This window comes from Mustelus asterias, chromosome 22 (assembly GCF_964213995.1).
Source record: "Mustelus asterias chromosome 22, sMusAst1.hap1.1, whole genome shotgun sequence".
Lineage (NCBI taxonomy): Eukaryota > Metazoa > Chordata > Chondrichthyes > Carcharhiniformes > Triakidae > Mustelus > Mustelus asterias.
The window spans coordinates 19,779,371-19,791,515 of NC_135822.1; positions in this window are offsets into that span (position 1 = coordinate 19,779,371).

The window sequence follows — 12,145 nt, forward strand, 5'->3', positions numbered from 1 at the left end:
AAAATGTGGAGTGATGGAGGTCCTATATGTGTGGGTTAAGTTGATTGGCCATGCTAAATTGGCTCTTGGTGTCAGGGGGACGAGCAGGGTAAAGACGTGTTGGTGGGGTAGGCTCGATGGGCTGAATAGCTTCCTTCTGCACTGTAGGAATTCTATGATTCTATGACAGAGTGATTTAGATTCCACAGAAATCAAGAAGACGGCATAACAATTGCACAACTTGTGGCTGTGTTAAAAAGACTTGCAGAATATTGAGAGTTTGATAATTTGCTGAATGACACAATTCGGGACAGATTTGTCTATGGTCTGCAAGATGAAGCAATAGAAACATTTGCTAACCGAGAGTAGCCTTACTCTGAAAAAGGACATGGAAATTGCTGTTTCAATGGAGCTAGAGTCATAGAGGTTTACAGCATGGAATCAGGCCCTTCGGCCCAACTTGTCCATGCTGCCCTTTTTTTTATAACCCTTAAGCTCGTCCCAATTGCCTGCATTTGGCCCATATCCCTCTATACCCATCTTACCCATGTAACTGTCTAAATGTTTTTTAAAAGACAAAATTGTACCTGCCTCCACTACTACCTCTGACAACTTGTTCCAGACACTCACCACCCTCTGTGTGAAAAAATTGCCCCTCTGGACCCTTTTGTATCTCTTTCCTCTCGCCTTAAACCTATGCCCTCTAGTTTTCGATTCCCCTACCTTTGGGAAAAGATGTTGACTAGCTGATCTATGCCCCTCATTATTTTATAGACCACTATAAAATCACCCCTCAGCCTCCTATGCACCAGAGAAAAAAGTCCCAGTCTATCCAGCCTCTTCTTATAACTCAAACCATCAAGTCCCGGTAGCATCCTAGTAAGTCTTTTCTGCACTCTTTCTAGTTTAATAATATCCTTTCTCCAAGAGGGTAACCAGAACTGTACACAGTATTCCAACTGTGGCCTTACCAATGTCTTGTACAACTTCAACAAGATGTCCCAACCACTGTATTCAATGCTCTGACCAATGAAACCAAGCATGCCAAATGCCTTCTTCACCACTCTGTCCATCTTTTAAAGAGCTATGAACCTGTACGCATAGATCTCTTTGTTCTGTAACTCTCTCTAGTGCCCTACCATTAACTGAGTAAGTCCTGCCCTGGTTCAATCTACCAAAATGCATCACCTTGCATTTATCTAAATTAAACTCCATCTGCCATTTGTCAGCCTACTGGCCCAATTGACCAATATCCCACTGGCTGCAAAAGAAGCTCAGCAACTGAGTTTGTATACTCGAACACAAAATGTTGGCTGAATCAACACCGAAGAGTTTTCAAACTTGTACATATCACCAAAGTGAGAAGTCAGAGCATTCAGCTGCAGAATGCTGGTGTAAAAGCATAGTATGCAGAAGCTGTGGCAAAAAGGGGCACATAAAGTTTAAGTTTAAAGTTTATTTATTAGTGTCAATCAACCTAATCAAGCCCCACTCTGAAAATCCCCAGTGGAAAACACTAAAATAATATAACAGCATTAGCCCAAATATTTTAGCAATTAAGATCAATTATGCTGCTGCAGTAACAACATGTAGGCTGCTGGTTACAGTAAAAACGGCACCGATATTAGAACAAAATCCTGCACAGGAAACATGATGCAAACATATTTTTTTAAAGGCACAGTATCACCACACAGTCATCAAGAAGGATGGATCAGTAAAGATTTGTGGATACTTCAAAGTCACCCTAAACCCCACATTGATGACCTATTTGCGGGATAGGCAGGCGGCCAAATTTTTTAAAAAATTGATCTAAGCCAAGCTTACTTACAAATAAGTGTAGACTAGATGTCACAGGAACTTCTGACAATGGTGACACATAATGGCTTGTTCCGGTACCGAAAAATGCCATTTGGTATCACATCAGCTCCAGCATTGTTTCAAAGAGCAAAGGATCAGTCCCTGAGTGGACTGAGCAGAGTCCACTAGTCACTGGAAGAGACAAAGAGGTACATCTTTGTAATTTGGATGCCATTCTTCAGAGAATGGAAGACTATGGGCTGTGTGCCCACAAGGACAAATGCAAGTTCTTCCCGTCCTTAGCTGAAGTATTTGAGACATGTGATTGACACCACGGGCCTTCACAAATCCCCTTTGAAGGTCAAAGCTATCACAGAGGTGCCTGCACTCAGAAAATTAAACATGGAACAGAATCAAACGAGGAGCTGGAATTAAACTAGGATCAAAACTGGATGTGGACCAGCATGTTCGAATAAAATTGAAGCAGGAATAACAGGTATCACAAGAGAAACAGACCAAAACCTTTTGAAAACAGAGCAGCATTACTAACTCACCACATCCCTCAACGCCATCTATCCACCTTCTCCCCATTTCCCTCACTACTTTCTCCCTCTAAAACATATTTAATTGCCTCGTCCCCATTTACTTTCTGTTACAATGTCCTCCCCTGGTAATTTATTCCCTACCTGATTATCCGCTGAATCAGAATGTACCCTAAAGTCCATCCTCACTCCCAATGTTCTTCTGTTTAACTGTTTTTCTAGCTCTTGAATTCTTTATCTCCCGAAACTAATAATGCACTCAAATCTCTCGATTCCTTCATAGCACCCATTCGGTCACTTCAGAAGACACAGCCCAAAACCATGGACCTTTCCTTGGGACTGAGGTACTTCTGAGAGGTTCCAACTGTTTGTAACTCACCGATTGCAAGAACCAGTATGAAGGGTCTGCGCCGGCCAAAGCGTGAGGAACAGCTGTCACTCCAGGCACCCAACACAGGCTGAACCAAGAAACCTGCAACCACAAACAAACAGGTGATGAGACCAGCAAATAACCCACAGGAAGTAACTCCGACCCCACGCATCAAATACCTTCACAATATGCAACACTGTCCACCCCCACAAATACCCCCACAGTATATAACACTGAACGATTTCCACAAATACCCCCACAGTGCATAACACTGAAATACCTCCAACAAATACCACACAATGCATAAAACTGAAATACCTCCAACAAATACCCCACAGTGCAAAACACTGAACTGCCTCCAACAAATACCCCACAGTGCAGAACACTGAAATACCTCATGCAAATACCCCACAGTGCAGAACACAAAAATACCTCCAACAAATGCCCCACAGTGCATAACACTGAAATACCTGCAACAAATATCCCAGTGCATAACACTGAAATACCTCCAACAAATATCCCACAGTGCATAACACTGAAATACCTCCAACAAATACCCCACAGTGCATAACACTGAAATACTTCCAACAAATACCCCACAGTGCATAACACTGAACTACCTCCAACAAATACCCCACAGTGCATAACACTGAACTGTCTCCAACAAATACTCCACAGTGCATAACACTGAACTACCTCCAACAAATACCCCACAGTGCAGAACACTGAAATACCTCACGCAAGTACCCCACAGTGCATAACACTGAACTGTCTCCAACAAATACCCCACAGTGCAGAACACTGAACTAGCTCTAACAAATACTCCACTGTGCATAACACTGAAGTACCTCCAACAAATACCCCACAGTGCATAACACTGAACTACCTCCAACAAATACCCCACAGTGCAGAACACTGAAATACCTCACGCAAGTACCCCACAGTGCATAACACTGAAATACCTCACGCAAATACCCCACAGTGCATAACACTGAACGAGCTCTAACAAATACTCCACTGTGCATAACACTGAAATACCTCCAACAAATACCCCACAGTGCAAAACACTGAACTACCTCCAACAAATACCCCACAGTGCAAAACACTGAATTACCTCCAACAAATACCCCACAGTGCATAACACTGACATAACTCACGCAAATACCCCACAGTGCATAACACTGAACTACCTCCAACAAATGCCCCACAGTGCAAAACACTGAACTACCTCCAACAAATACCCCACAGTGCAAAACGCTGAACTACCTCCAACAAATACCCCACAGTGCATAACACTGAACTGCCTCCAACAAATACCCCACAGTGCAGAACATTGAAATACCTGCAACAAATACCCCAGTGCATAACACTGAAATACATAGAACATAGAACATTACAGCGCAGTACAGGCCCTTCGGCCCTCGATGTTGTGCCGACCAGTGAAACCAATCTAAAGCCCATCTAACCTACACTATTCCAATGTCATCCATATGTTTATCCAATAACCATTTGAATGCCCTTAATGTTGACGAGTCCACTACTGCTGCAGGCAGGGCATTCCACGCCCTTACTACTCTCTGAGTAAAGAACCTACCTCTAACATCTGTCCTATATCTATCACCCCTCAATTTAAAGCTATGTCCTAGTGTTAGCCATCACCATCCGAGGAAAAAGGCTCTCACTATCCACCCTATCTAATCCTCTGATCATCTTGTATGCCTCTATTAAGTCACCTCTTAACCTTCTTCTCTCTAACGAAAACAACCTCAAGCCCCTCAGCCTTTCCTCATACGATTTTCCCACCATACCAGGCAACATCCTGGTAAATCTCCTCTGCACCCTTTCCAACACTTCCACATCCTTCCTATAATACGGCGACCAGAACTGTACGCAATACTCCAAATGCGGCCGCACCAGAGTTTTGTACAGTTGCAACATGACCTCCTGGCTCTGAAACTCAATCCCTCTACCAATAAAAGCTAACACACCGTACGCCTTCTTAACAACCCTATCAACCTGGGTGCCAACTTTCAGGGATCTATGCACATGGACACCCAAATCCCTCTGTTCATCCACACTACCAAGTATCTCACCATTAGCCCAGTACTCTGTATTCCTGTTACTCCTTCCAAAGTGAATCACTTCGCACTTTTCCGCATTAAACTCCATTTGCCACCTCTCAGCCCAGCTCTGTAGCTTATCTATGTCCCTCTGTAACCTGCCACTTCCCTCCGCACTGTCTACAACTCCACCGACTTTAGTGTCATCCGCAAATTTACTAACCCATCCTTCTCGGACCCTCATCCAGGTCATTAATAAAACTGACTAACAGCAGTGGCCCTAAAACAGATCCTTGCAGTACCCCACTCGTAACTGAACTCCAGGATGAATATTTCCCATCAACCACCACCCTCTGTTTTCTTCCAGCTAGCCAATTCCTGATCCAAACCACTAAATCACCCTCAATCCCATGTGTCCGTATTTTCTGCAAAAGCTTACCATGGGGAACCTTATCAAATGCTTTGCTGAAATCCATATACACCATATCAACCGCTTTACCCTCATCCACCTCTTTGGTCACCTTCTCAAAGAAGGTTTGTGAGGCACGACCTACCCTTCACAAAACCGTGCTGACTATCCCTAATCAAATTATTCCTTTCCAGGTGATTATAAATCCTATCTCTTATAATCCTTTCCAATACTTTGCCCACAACAGAAGTAAGGCTCACCGGTCTATAATTACCAGGGTTATCTCTACTCCCCCTTTTGAACAAGGGGACAACATTTGCTATCCTCCAGTCTTCTGGCACAGTTTCAGTAGACAATGACGACCCAAAGATCAAAGCCAAAGGCTCTGCAATCTCCTCTCAAGCCTCTCAGAGAATCCTAGGATAAATCCCATCCGGCCCAGGGAACTTATCTATTTTTACCCTTTCCAGAATTGCTAACACCTCCTCCTTATGAACTTCAATCCCATTCAGTCCAACAGCCTGCATCTCAGTACTCCCCTTGACACTGTCCCTCTCCAGTGTGAATACTGACGAAAAATATTGATTTACCTCACGCAAATACCCCACAGTGCATAACACTGAACTATCTCCAACAAATACCCCACAGTGCATAACACTGAACTATCTCCAACAAATATCCCACAGTGCATAAACTGAACTACCTCCAACAAATACCCCACAGTGCATAACACTGAACTACCTCCAATAAATACCCCACAGTGCATAACACTGAACTATCTCCAACAAATACCCCACAGTGCATAACACTGAACTATCTCCAACAAATATCCCACAGTGCATAAACTGAACTACCTCCAACAAATACCCCACAGTGCATAACACTGAACTACCTCCAATAAATATCCCACAGTGCATAAACTGAACTACCTCCAACAAATACCCCACAGTGCATAACACTGAACTACCTCCAATAAATACCCCACAGTGCATAACACTGAACTACCTCCAACAAATACCCCACAGTGCATAACACTGAACTACCTCCAACAAATACCCCACAGTGCATAACACTGAACTATCTCCAACAAATACCCCACAGTGCATAAACTGAAATACCTCCAACAAATACCCCACAGTGCATAAACTGAACTACCTCCAACAAATACCCCACAGTACATAACACTGAAATACCTCCAACAAATACCCCACAGTGCATAACACTGATATACCTCCCACAAATATCCCAACAGCAATGCTGCACATTTTCAAGGTGACGCTGTACTGCAAACGTTCATCCTTTTCCACCTTATCCACTTCTCCTTTCATTTTGTTCTACCATTCCTTCTCCCCTCATGCTCTTTCTATTCTTGTCTTCATAATGAGTACTATTACCATTACTGAGGATACTGAAACATCAGTGTCTTTGTGACCATCATGAATGTCATCATTTAGGTGGAAGCTATTTAAGTATATGAGGCAGAAAGGAATACAAGATTATGCAGATAGGGTGGTGACATGAAGCGAAATGGGAAGAGCTTCCTGTAGACTAAGAACAATCTTGGACCAGTTGGCCCAGATGAACTATGTTATCAATCAGAAATCTGAAGGAAAATAGAAAAAGGTAAATAAATAATAAATAAACTGAGTGTGAGAGAAGGAAAGAGAGAATACATGGACCCTATTGATCCCTTCCTACAATTATGTGATACACCCAAATAACATGTCAAAAGCATTAAAGTGTGTTGGGACTGCTGAGGTCTTGAAAGGTGCTTTAGAAATGGAAATAGGATCATAGGAACAGGATGAGGCCAGTTAGTCTTTCAAGTTTATTCCACCATTCAATGAGATCATAGCTGATCTGTAATCTTACTCTGTATACCTTCCTTTGCCCTATATCCCCTCCCTGAATATCTTCAATAATCAAAAATTAATCTGAGGTTAAAAATTAACAATCATCTGTTATTTGCGGAAGAGAGTTCCAAACGTCCACCACCCTTTGACTGTAAAGGTGTTTGCTAATTCCACTCCAGAAAGGTCTGGCTGTAATTTTTATACTTATAGTCTTTCCAGAGACTCCCCAACCAGTAGAAATAGGCTCCTTCTATGTATCTGGGACCGGAAGTTTAGCGGCCCACCCGCCACGGGAATCGGAGCGGACGAGGGGCGGAGCATGGGAAGGTCTGTTGACCTCGGGTGGGATTTTATTGTTTCGGGATGAGTGAGGCTGTAGAATCCCACCCAGGGAATACAATTCTAGTTTGCTTAATCTCTCCTTATAACTGAGGTCTTGAAAGGTGCTTTAGAACTGGAAATAGGATCACAGGAGGTATCAAATCTATACTGCACTCCCTCCAAGACCAATATGTCTTTCCTAAGGTGCAGTGCCCTTACTGGGCAGAGTATTCCAGGTGTGATCTGACCAGGACTTTATATAACTGAAGCATTCACTTGCTTTCTAGTTCCCTAGATATAAAGGCCACCATTCCTTTTTGATTATTTTCTGTACTGGTTCATGACATTTTCATGAGCTGTGTACCTGGACCCTGAGTCTCTTTGGACCTTCACCGATTCTAATTTTTCACCATTTAGAAAATACCTTGTTCTATTCTTTATAGCTCCAAAGTGAATGCCCTCACCTTTGTCTATATTTAAAACTATTTGCCACTGTTTTGCCCATCTGCTTAATCCATTAATATTTCTTTGTAATTCAATGCTTCCATTTACAATATTGCCTAGCTTTGTGTCATCAACAAATGTTGATATGTGACTTTCCATCCCATTATCTAAGTCATTACTAAAGAGGATGAATAGTTTAGACCTCAACATTGATCTTTGTGTGGAATCACTAGCCACATCCTGTTAATGAGAGTATCTGTCCATTATCCCTACTCTCTGACCCCTGCTATTCAGCAAATTTCCTAACCCGGTCAATAAGTTGCCTTTGATTCCATGAGCTTAAACTTCAGCTAACAGTTTCTTACGATGGACTTCATCAAACATGATGTAGAAGTCCATACAGATAACATCCAAAGTCATTCCCCTGTGCACTATTTCAGCCACCTCTTCAAAAAATTCAAGTAGGTTCATCAGCTATGGCTTACCCTTCGCAAATCCAAGCTCTCCCTCTCACCCTGATCAAGGATTTGTCACTCCTGGGTGCCAGAAGTCTTTATTTTTAGGGGATATATTGCCTCCTCAGTACACAGCATTTGTCCAGACTGAGTCACATGTTCTTCCCACTGTGGCCAGTCCAATGTCAGAGCTAGACCCCACTGTGTAACTATACATAACACCTCTGAATATACACTGAAAAAATGTACCATACCTAATATGGGACTGATGAACCAAACCATGCTGTACAGTTCATCTGGCAAGCCCATCTGTAGGAGGATAGGAGTGACATAGGCTGTCTCCATCGCATAGCTGAACTCAATCCCAAACAGAATACATCCATTGAAAAGCAGTTCCAAGAAGGAATGTCGCGGCGGGATCTCACTGAAATCAATGAGCTCAATGGGAATTGGAGTATTGGGAGGAGGAGGAGGGGAAGGCCGGATGAACTTCCTTCTCTTGGGATGCCGCTTGTAATTGTTGGCACGGTGACTGATGTGTTGGGCGGTGGAATGGGGGAAAGCACAAGCGGGGGTACACCAGTTTGCCTGAGAAGTTGGATTTGGAAAGAGTGCATCACTGGGGGTGGTTGCGTTTGGGGAGGTCATTGTGTCGTCCTGATACCTTCCTTCCAATTAGCTTCTTTCTGCAGAGAAAAGATAGAGAACTGTGGGTTATGTACATGGTAATTCATTCATAAGCAACTGCTCAACAATCCAAGCTACATCATCTGACAGTTTCCATAGCCTATGCTGCAATCCTACTGATTTGGGGGGATTGAAGAGGGGAACCTCCCCCCATCATGCATTTTCCAGCTGTGTCACTGCTCTCTAGAAAAGAGAAGACTGAGGAGTAAGCTGATCGAGGTCTTTAAATGACAAAAGGGGACATAGGGTAGACAAAAAGAAAATGTTTCCATTTTTGAGAAGTCCAAATTAGGGGCCATAAATATACGATAGTCACTAATAAATCCATTCAGAAATTCCAGAAAACGCCTTGAACCAGAGTAGTTAGACTGCGGAATTGACCATCATATGTTGGATCAATTTATGAGGAAGATGGATAAGCATATAAAAGAGGGAGGAATAAAAAGATATTGTCTGAAATGAAGTTAGATGGGAGGAAGTTAATGTGGTGTGTGTACACTGAAGGGCCTGATTCTGTGATATAAATTCTATTTAATTCATTGGACGGAGCCACAGTGGCACAGTGGTTAGCATTGCTGCCTCACAACTCCAGGGACCCGGGTTCGATTCCCGGCTTGGGTCACTGTCTGTGCGGAGTCTGCATGTTCTCCCTGTGTCTGCGTGGGTTTCCTCCGGGTGCTCCAGTTTCCTCCCACAGTCCAAGGATGTGTGGGTTAGGTGCATTGGCCATGCTAAATTGCCCCTTTGTGTCCTGGAATGCACAGGTTAGAGGGATTAGTGGGGTTATGGGAATAGGGCCTTGGATTGTTGTCAGTGCAGACTTGATGGGCACTGTAGGGATTCTGCACTGTAGGGATTCTATGATTCTATGGACAGAGATCAGGAAGAGGGACCATCACAAACAGTACTCCTTTCCTACCTCAGAAATGCTGTGATAAATTAAAGCCCCACCCATGTTCCCCAAGCAGATTCAGAATTAAAGCTGAGGATTGCTTTGTTTGTCTTAGCCACTGATATGACAGTGCACTTAGCCCTGGAGTCACTGCAGATGGCAAATGCTCTGTGTCCAATAATCCTCTTCAATTTTGTTCTGGTTGAATAAGGATTGCTGGTGACATCATTGGGAGTTTGTTGCTCCTTGTTGAATCTGATGTCACTGGGGAGATGCTGAGAAGCTCTCCTGGCCCCAGACAGGGTCCCTCCACTATTAATTCAGTTCCAAGATGCTCAGTTAGCATGGTACCAGCACCAAGGTATTCTTCAAATGATAAGAATCCTTCAATCATGAAAGGCAAAACAAGGCAGCAATATTTACCTGGTTAATGGTTTAATAGGAGTGTTACTGAACAGAGAGATTCCTGCCCCACCCCTCCCCCATTAAAAATGAAAACTGATCTTCTCCATTCACAAGTGGAAATGTTGCAGATACTGTAAGTGAGGCAACATCTGTGAAGACAGTTAACCTTTCAATTGAGGACCCTCTGCTGTCCTCTCACTGACTGTTGAAGATCGGAGTCTGATGCAGCCTCTATTGAGGATTCCACTGAAACCATTCAACAGTGAATCAAGGACAAAGGTGGTCCCATGCTGCCAAACCTGGACAATCATATCATCCCAGCTGGACTGAGATGAGCTAGCTCAGCATACACCTTTAGCATGAAACCTCAACACATAAAACATTTAGAGGCCAAAATACCCAATCTAGGAGCCTCAGTGGATCTGCCAATGAAATGTGGGAATCTGTGACACAAGGAGGTCAAAAGCAGGTTAAAAAAGGAAGCAAACTCAATCTCTGATGAGGACCCGGAGACTTGAGTATCGGCATTAAGTGAACCCAAAATGACAGCAAACTGCAGAAATGACTGAGTGAGGGAGCGAATGTGTGGTGGTGGGGATGCAGCACACAGGTGAGTTACAGGTGGGGATGGAGCACAGAGCAGAAGGCATATAGGGGAGTGTGAAGCAGAGGCAGTACAGGGGAGACGGGAATGTGGTGGGGGGGGGGGGGGGGGGGGGTGAGTGTGAGGGAGAGAAATGGTATCAGGGAGTGTGAACCAGAGGGGAGCACAGGGGAGAGGGGTGTGGGGGTGGGAGCTGAGTACAAGGAGTGGAATGATGTGGATGAGTGTGGGACAGAGGGGAGTACAGGAAAAAGGGGAGAGGTGGGGGGGGGGGGCAGTGCAGAACAGAAGAAGTACAGAGGAGAGGGGAGTTCAAGGGGGAGTGTGGAGCAGAGGGAGTATGAGGGAGGGGGAGGGGAGTGAGGGGGAGGAAGAGGTGGAGGACAATAAATAAGGATACAAAGCTGCTCTCTGACCTTGTTCCAGCTCACAGATACAGAGTTATGGACTCAGGATACACACTCTCCATACACTGTCATACACACTTATATTCTCGCGTTCACACTCACACACGTGAATCCTTTCATTCACTTTCTTACACCCACTCACATACACATTAGTCGCACTCATGTTCACAAACACATTCAGTCACAAATTCACTTAGTCTCAATTTCACACATACTCGTGCACTCTCACACACAAATACATAAGGGATTCTATGATATGTAGATATGCTGGTTATGATCCATATGCACATTGTAGCCACACTGCTTTATCTATCTGTACATCGTATATGCTGTATACTTGCAGTCTCATTTGTTTAATTTGAACATTCAGATTGTTTTTAGTACCGCAGCTGACACATCACCAGTAAAGAACCAGGAGCCCAATAACACAATGCTCTAGTTGAGGCCTAAAATATGAACAACTCCCACAGCTGACTGCCCTGGGAAGAGCTGCCACATTGCTGCTGTTTCCCTGTGTGAGGGAGACCGGAGACAGAGCAGGGCACGATGGAGCTGCTCTATAGGTCCATTCACACAGCAACACTGCTGCAATAGAACGTCACACAAGCAATTTGCAAAACTCTCTTTCAATTTAAGCCATGCCTTTAAAACAAAATAATTGTAGCTGAGAATTCACAGTACAATTGATAGAACCAATAACTCTCCGTTTAAAAAAGTCTCCCTGGAATAATTCATGTAATTTATTAATGTAAATCCTTAAACAGCAGCATTTCACACCTTGATTTACTTTCCGTTTTTTGCAGTCACCCTCAGATTGTTCTTGCTGTCTCTGATCACTCCTGACAGACCTCACATTCTCTCATTGTTTCAAAATTCTGATTTGTTTGCCTTGAATAAAAGGCGACTGCAAACTGCCCAGA